Raw genomic sequence first — 8,862 nt, forward strand, 5'->3', positions numbered from 1 at the left:
ATAACAAATATTCATAGTAAAGCAAAAGCAATTCCCAAAATGGCTGTGGATCAAAAAATATTATCTCATTCAACATTCTCAGGCCTTCACCCATCTATCAATAGGTGTACAGCATGCTTTATCATCTGTCCTCTGGTGTTATGATTGGTGTTTGCATTGTTCAGAGTTCTTAAGTCTTTTAAAACCGATTGTTTTTCTCCTTGGTTTTCTCCCTTTACTCTGCATCAGCTCATATAAAGCTTCCCAAATTTCTTTGAAATCATCCCTTTCATTATTTCTTATACCACAATAGTATTCCATTATAGTTGTCTACCATAATTTGTTTGGACATTTTGGTAATTTCCCAATTAATGGGAAGCCCAGTGGCTACAATTTTTTTCTACTTCAAAAAAAAAAACAGGTGTACGAAGGAGCTATATATAATTTTGTATAAAGGAAGTTAGATAGAGCCTTGAATAGAGGTGCTAGTAAAAACTTAAGTAAAAATATGGCCTCAGACATTATAAAATTCAGCAAATTACTCAACCACACTGAACTTCAGTTTCCTTACATGCTAAATATAGATAATAAAATCACTTACCTCTCATGGTTGTTATGAGGATCAAATGACATCATATATGCAAAGCTCTTTACAAACTTTAAAATGTTATCTAAATTTTAACTATTGTGATTATTACATTTGTAAGGGTTATTTTTACACTTTTTTATATCTCTTTAGGATATATACTTAGTAGTAGTAACTGTGCATCAAAAGGAATGCACAGCTCAGTACTGTTTTGAATATATGTACAAATTTGCTTTCTAGAATGCTTGTATCACCACTAACAATGAACTTATGTTTCCGATTTTCTACAGCCTTTCCAATGCTTGTCTTCACATTCCCCACTTTGGTTCACTTCGCTAATCTAATGGACTTAATGAGATAATACTGCTCATGATCTTCCTGCAAATGAGATTCTGTTCTAAACCAGAGTTCCTCTGGACTTCCATATATCTTTGCTTTAGCAAAAACAACTATGTTGCTTTGTCCAAAACACTATCTAGGTTCTTCTGTTTTCATTATGTTTTTGGATTCACATTCAGTTGAAGTATGTTAGGAAATGGCAAAAGCATACATCCTTATCTATTCTTTTACTTGTTTCATTCCCCGCCCCCCCCCAATATCTTAATATGTAACTTAGGTTAGAGTTGTTTTAATTGCATGCCATCTTTTCTTTTTATTCCTTTCCCCCTAATTTGATGAAACTTTTGACCTTTGTTTGACTTAGTTGTATATATACAACTATTTCAAAATAACTCCCATGTTGGCATAGTTTTCTGTCTGCTAAAATAAAAAAAATCATTTGTTGTAATATCATTTGGTGCTCGCCATGTCTAAATCCTCCTAATAGCAGCAAGTCTTTAATAAAGCCTCCAAGCATCTTTCTCCTGAACCATATTTTGCAAAGTACTTTTTTTTGCTGTCATCTTTGCATTAAAAATTCATCTTTGCTTTTAAATCAGTAAACTTTAAAGTTTAATATCAAGTTAATTTGGAGGATCTTACTCTTTTTTCATATAATTTCTTGCCCTCTTCAACCACCACAAAATAATTTCCAATGGTTTTTGTGACTTTTTTTAGTAAAGGTAATGTGAATAACTACATTAAGAGATTAGAATAGGTCCCATGGAATTACATTTATTGTTGTCTTTGGATGCATGAAAATACCAACTCTGTCAGCTCTTTTTGTCCTCCTTACAACAGAGCATTGGTGATCCATGACTTGTTTTAGCTACAATGCCCTTTTATCTTCAAGTTTAACTTATAGTAAGAAAATTCTGCATGATGTAACTAAGTTCCTCCAGTAACATGTGATAAGGATCTTACATTTAGAACACTATGTGTTAAATTGATGTGAATAGACAACGTAAACTTGGCCCTTTCTATTCCCTTTTACATCACTCTTCTAATGTCATTGCCTAAGCAGAAACATCACAGGAGTAAAAGCCATTTTGTATTTATCTTTGTTTCATGCCCAGTTATGCCAAAGATTTCTTTATTTAGTGCTCACCCTCCTTGTTTTAATGATCTTCTCTCTACCTATCTAGACTGATCCTCAGAAAACAGATTGTCTTTCACAGGCCCATACACGTATGATTCAGTATGATTCAGAATTTCTACTCTGCTAGCATAACATAGTATTTGAGAACACAAGTACATTCCCATGCAATGAGAAAGACATAGGAACAAGCTCCTGTACATCTATATAGATGCATATACACACATATGTGTACACACTGCAAATTTATTCTGTGAAAATCAATATTTTGTATGAAATCCTATAAGAATCTCTAGTTTGTATTAACATATTTCACCCCAGTCAAATTTTAAACATTATTCTACTTAATTCTACAAATTAATTTTCATTTTCTCTAAATAAAAGCAAGAAGGACATATTTGGGATGAAAGATAAAAGTGAGGTTTTAACCTTTTTATGATTATTAAAGATTTCAAGGCAGTTTTCAGAAGAGAAAGAAGGTATGCTTGCCCTGTAGACCTGGGCAAGTTCTAATTTGGGTAATTGAATTCTACCTGCCAATTTTTTTTTTCCCTACAGTATTTAGTCTATATAGCTATTAAGCAGCTGCTATGTGTTAGTCCAGTGATGGCTGCATATTAGTGAAGGAAATGACTCTTTCCTTATTTCTATACTGATTTTGAAATAATTAGGATCAATAAGAGTTTAATAAATGTGTTTTAAAGCACCTGGGAATAAAGTTTAGGTAACCTTTAAAATGAATTGAAATATCCTAGGTAAGTTGATTGGTAAGCAGTTTTCTTTAAAATCATCAACAAACATTTATTTGGTACCTACTATGTACCAGATGCTCTATTAATCTTTGATGATACAAAGAAAGGTGGAATGAGTACCTGTCCTCGAAGAGCTCACAATCCAATGAGTATATATTGTTTTCTCAATAATATCCATCACCATGGAGGGATGTGTGTGTGTGTGTGTGTATCCCTGTCTACCTGTGGGAGAAAAATGTGATGTGGGGCAGACCAATTGACTTGTAACCTTTTGAGTTAGGTTTGAATTTAAATGCTGATCAGTTCCATGGAATTCTAGTTTTTATAATATGTAATAATAGTATGTTTACTCAGAGTAATAATTCATACTTTTCATCTTCTTTTCAAATTTGAATGAGTCTCAGATTTCTCGTTGGCCTTCGGCTGCTCTTCTAGTTTCTGATATGAAATACTTTATACTGTGTGCTAGAGTCAGCTAGTACAAATTTATGAGAGCCAATAGTTATATTTCCTGGTGAACTTTTACACTTCAAAAAATAGGCTAACAATACAAATCAAGACTTGATTTATGTCTTTATTGCTTGTCTAGACTTAAGAAAGTAATGAAAAAAATGTTAAAAATTCAGATTAAACTTAAAAGTGTGTCATGAATACATTCTCCTCCATTTGAGAGCCAGTTTTTAAACATTTAGCAGCCTATGCCTTATCCTGTGACTCATAAAATAATAATTTTGTTTCTTCTACGTTTTGTCTAGAACTTCCCATTTTGTTTGCTATGGCTGGATTTGCTTATTGGATCTACTGAGTTAGAGTGACATCTTCCTCTAAGATAAGACAGGAATTCAATGGAGCTCACAAGTGATTGTCTAGTTTAAGTCCTCATTACTTATTACTTATAGTATTGCAACATTAAATATCTCTCTTGACTCCACCATCAAATGGATGTTGTAGATCACTCAAACTTATACCCAAGGAAATAGAAGTGAAACATGATATAGGAGGAAAATCACTTATACTTGAGTCAGAACAATTTTTACCTATGTGACCTTGTACAAATCTTTTAACCTTGCAGAACTTTCAAATTTTCATCTGCAAAAGGACAGGATTAGAACATATGGCCTATGAAATCCCTAGATCTCTGATCCTAGATTTGCTATTCATCAAAAATGTTCATAATGTACAGTGCCAGACACTCAAAAATCACTTTAATAAATATTTGTTGATTAAATAATCTAGTATGCACCTGAATTGGTGCATTAAAATCCTACTTCTTCCAGAGGCAGCATATTTGGCTTTTTAAAAACTCCAAAAGCTAGGAATATTTTCCTTATATAAAACAGAATCCTTGTCTGCAATTTCCATTCACCACTTATAATTGTACCCACTGTGACCAAACAAAATGAACCTAATATGTAACAACCCATTAAGAACTTGAAGACAACTAGCATATCCTCCCCTGGGTCTCTTCTTCCCCAGACTATATATACTCAGTTATTTCAACTGGGAATTTCTTTTTAGGTATATGTTGAGCTATATGAGTTCTGAAGTGCTTTCTAACTTTTAAATTTTGTGATGCTGGCTATCCATAATCCAAGTATGACACCTTGAACAGCAGTTTACACTTAGAAGCTTCTTACTAAATGTTTGCTGAAATAATTGCAATTAATTATTGATATGGTTTCAAGTTTCTGAATGCCCCTGTTTCCATTTTTCTGGAGGCTCTTTCATCAATGTCCTTCTTTAAATATGAGGCTCAGAACTGGAGATAATACTCCAGATTTTCTCTCTTTAGAGAAGAATACAGTAGTGTTATTACCTTCTTCATTCTGGTCTCTATAACTAGTGTGAAGTGGGATAGGATTTATTAAGCACCTACTATGCACCAGGCACTTAAACAAATGATTGACATATATTATCTAATGTACTCACAACAACCCTGGGAGGCAGGTAGTATTAGCATCCCCATTTTGCAATTGAGGCAACTGTAGTAGACAGAGGCTAAATGACTTACCCAGGATCACACAACTGATTTTTTAATACCGACCCAGCTCTCTATCCATTTTAATAACTAATTTTCTATATTAATTCAACCAGAGGTCCTTTTAGTTTGGTTTTGTTTGTTTCCTTGATTTGAGTGTCATATCACATTAGAACTTGCTAGTTATTTACTCATTAAAACACCCATTGGTATCCTTAAAAAAATAATAATAACAGGTTCCAGGGCAAATTCCTGAGATACTCTTCTTCTTCTTATGATATTGACAGCAATTCGTTAATCATAGCTATTTAGGTCAGGCACTCAAACAGTTTCAAGTTCACCAAAGTATGCTTTTATTCAGGCCATTTCTCTTCAGGCATGATATTTCTGTGGCATTCCTCATGTAGACTAGTCAAATAACCCTGACAAAAAATGTAATTAACCTAGTGTGACATATTTTTATGAATATTTGATTGCTCTTTGTGATTATTGCTTTCCTTCTTAAATACTAAGAAACTATCTTTCAAATAACATATATAATTTTATCAAACATCAATGTCAAAATCTCTTTTTTTAGAAAAAAAAACCCTGGAAAATTTGCCTATTTCTGCATCTAAGCATCTATCTTTGTTTCTAGTTTACTTTGGAAAACAGTTTCTACATTGATAATGAAAATCAGACAGAAAGACAAACGAAGGTAGAGATGGAGACACGGAAAGAGGTAGATACAGAAAGACAGACAGAAAGAGAGAGAGAAAGAGAGAGAGAGAGAGAGATCTCCAAATTACGCAGAGAATAATTTCATTTCTCGTACTGCATTCTTTTCCTTTTATAGATGCCAATAATTATCTTTAAGCCAAAATTAATAATTTTCCGGCTGTTCTATTTTCAGCAGAGTTAAAATGGGTATCTATATAGCTGAAATTCTCTGTCTCTAATAATATATCCCACTGTGCCTGGTTTGTGACATTTCCCAATCCTTCTTTTAGACAAAAGGCCTTAAGCATTCTCTCACTGTAATATTGTTTTGATTTTTCCTCTTATTGATCCTCCTCTAAATGTCTTTTTCACATTCATTCATTCATTCGTTTATCTAACCATTTGTTTTAACTTTAAAACATGATTTCTTCATAGAAATATATCTTCTTTATATATGATGCTGCTTTATGCTCTTTTGGACTAATCCACTCACTTAAAAAGATTTAGAGCTTTATAAAGAATCAATATGGTATAGTTGATATGGAACTTGTCACAGAGCAAGGAAGATCTGGGTTCAAATAATATTAGCTTTTCATCTCTAAGAATCCCTCTAATATTATCAGATTCTAATATGGCATCCAACTGTATTGATAGAGGAACTTTAATCATCTATGGATCTTATCCTTATTCTTATACACTTTCATTTTCATTTGCAATCAAGATTCTCATTCCCAAATAATTTACTGATGTGTATAATTTACCTAACATTAATATTTCTACTTTACTTTGTCAATTACACATACTCTGTAATTTTGTATAGCAGAGGTGTCAAAATCAGAACCAAGGGGCATTCAGTCCGCAAAACTCAGGAGAGCTGTCTCAATGAGATTAAAATGTCCTTAGGAAATTTTTACCAAAATAAATAAAATATAATACAACATAGACAATACTGATTCTTGGTTTTTCTAAATCTATATGGAACCCACAGGGATCCCTTTCTATTTGAGTTTGATACCACTGGCAGATAGCAATTTAATGATGTTATTGCTTTTATTTGTATGTAATGTCTTTTAGTAATTACACTTCGTGGATATTCTTTTTCTGATATCATGGCTATGGTACCTAGGTGAGGGGATATATGAGAATGCAGTCATGTATGTTTCCCCGGGATGTTCCTGAAGTAGTTGTATTAGAAAGGCATTCACCAATCTTGAGAAGAGGGATTCTTATATTTCTCTTTTCAAAGAAGTAAAGTGGTGAGAAGATAGCCAGATTTAGGTGTGATTCTTTTAAGAGACTCCCATGTTAACATCTTTTCCATGTCTTTTACTCATTTTACTCAATTTTACTCATTTTACACATTAGAGAAATAGGATAGAAATTAAAGAATGACCCGTTTTGATAAAATTATGAAAAATATAGTAATTTTCTCAGAAACCTTGTATTTGCACATGGCAGTCATAATTTAGAAATGCTTGAGCCTGCAGTTCAATCTGTCTTAATTAAAATGTCTTCTGCACATTCTTGCAAAGTATATAGTTATTTCTCATGTCATGGGGTGAGGCAAAGGGGAAAAACTGCTATGACCAATATTTCACTTCAGGCCTATTTCACTGCTATTGCTACACTTTGCTCTTATCTGAAATTAAGTCTTTTATCTGCTGTCATGATGAATATTATTAAGTGAAAAGCTTTTTTCCGTCCCACTCCCAAACAAAGGTACTAAACATTTATTCCATGTTATACCCCTTACAATCAGGTGATCAAGCAAATGTTAGAGCCCCGCAAAAGTGACCAGAATACTTACCACTTTATTTTCTCAGTAAAATAAAAAATTGTGGCTATTTTAGTTTACTTTGGAGAAAGCATGATAATCTCCAGCACATTTGCAAGTTACATACCCTACCATGGATTTGAACTAACACAGTAAATCATAGTATTAAAAAAAAAAAAAAAAACAAAGTTAGAGAATACAATGAGCAAAATGCAATTGCAAGCCTATGGCTGTTTACATGGGTCCAAAACAACCAGAAGGACAGTTAAGTGTTTGAATTTGTAGGGCACAATTTATTGTCGCAAATGCAGGGCTACAAACTTCTGGAAAGAATGAGGAACAAATTAGTTGGGTTTATTTTCTTCACAGTTATGTTATTTTTTACCAAGTATCTTATATTGACAGCATCTGATGATGTAGAGTGTAACATAGTGCCCTATTGGACCCTGAATACAGTCAGTTAGATGGTGGTATCGGCATACGGTTTTGGATAGAGGGAGCAATGCCTGTGAAACCAGGACAGTATGCCAGTGCCATACCAGGAAACTGAATCACTTCCATTTGAATTGTCTCAGGAAGATTCTAAAGATCACTTGGTAGGATAAGATACCAGAGTCGGAGGTCCTTTCTTGAACTAAATGGCAAGGTGTTCAAACTCTACTTCAGAGAGTGCAACTCCTATTGGCTGGCCATGTTGTTGGAATTCAAAAATGTATGCTTGCCAAAAAGACTGTTTTTATGGAGAACTCACACAGGGCAAGCATTCGCATAGTGGTCAGAAGAAGCAATAGAAGGACATTCTCAAGATCTCTCTTAAGAACTTTGCAATTGATTGTGTAAACTGGGAGACGCTAGCACAGTACCACTCAGCATGGCATGCCCACCTCAGAAAAGGTGCTGTCCTCTGTGAGCAAAATAGAATTGAATTAGCTCAAAAGAAGAGCAAGATATGCAAATTTAGAGAATCCTCCCCAAATATTTACATGGACCATTTGTGCCGGACCTGTTGTAGAGCACTCCCGAGCTCATATTCGTCTGATCAGCCACAGTCGGACACATGGTAAATTGATTCTAGCATAGTGATGTCATTTTAGTCCTCTGAGAATGAAGGACAACAACTAACCAGAAGGAGCAGTACTCAAATTTTCCAGGTAGAAGAAAAGACATCAAGTGAGAGAGAAAACAAGAAAAAGAGAAATGGAACTTGCTAGTTCATGTTTTGCCAATCATCTGGGAATTTTCCTCCATTACCCAATTATGCCATTGTTCTGAGGATAGACATTCCAAAGACCCCCTTTCTAATTTACAGTATAAGCAATGAAGAATAGTCCCCAACTTTTCTACTATTTCATGGTCAAATCTAATGCTTTGGATCTAAAATTAATTACAAGATGGATAGACAGATGAAAGAAGAATGGAATATATAGAGGGGCATTTGCTACATCCTCTTAATGCCTTAGAGTGAGTCAGATGTTGACAAGATGTCATAACTCAGGACTTAATGTCAGCTTACTAAGAGTGTTTTCAGAATGTTGTTTGGGCTTTTATTTTTGAAAGGCACTGCAACCAATCCTTCCTACTTAGATGTTCCAACATATTGCAGTGTCATTGTTTATAATA

The sequence above is a fragment of the Vombatus ursinus genome, unplaced genomic scaffold (assembly GCF_900497805.2).
Source record: "Vombatus ursinus unplaced genomic scaffold, bare-nosed wombat genome assembly UNPS02007408.1, whole genome shotgun sequence".
Classification (NCBI taxonomy): domain Eukaryota; kingdom Metazoa; phylum Chordata; class Mammalia; order Diprotodontia; family Vombatidae; genus Vombatus; species Vombatus ursinus.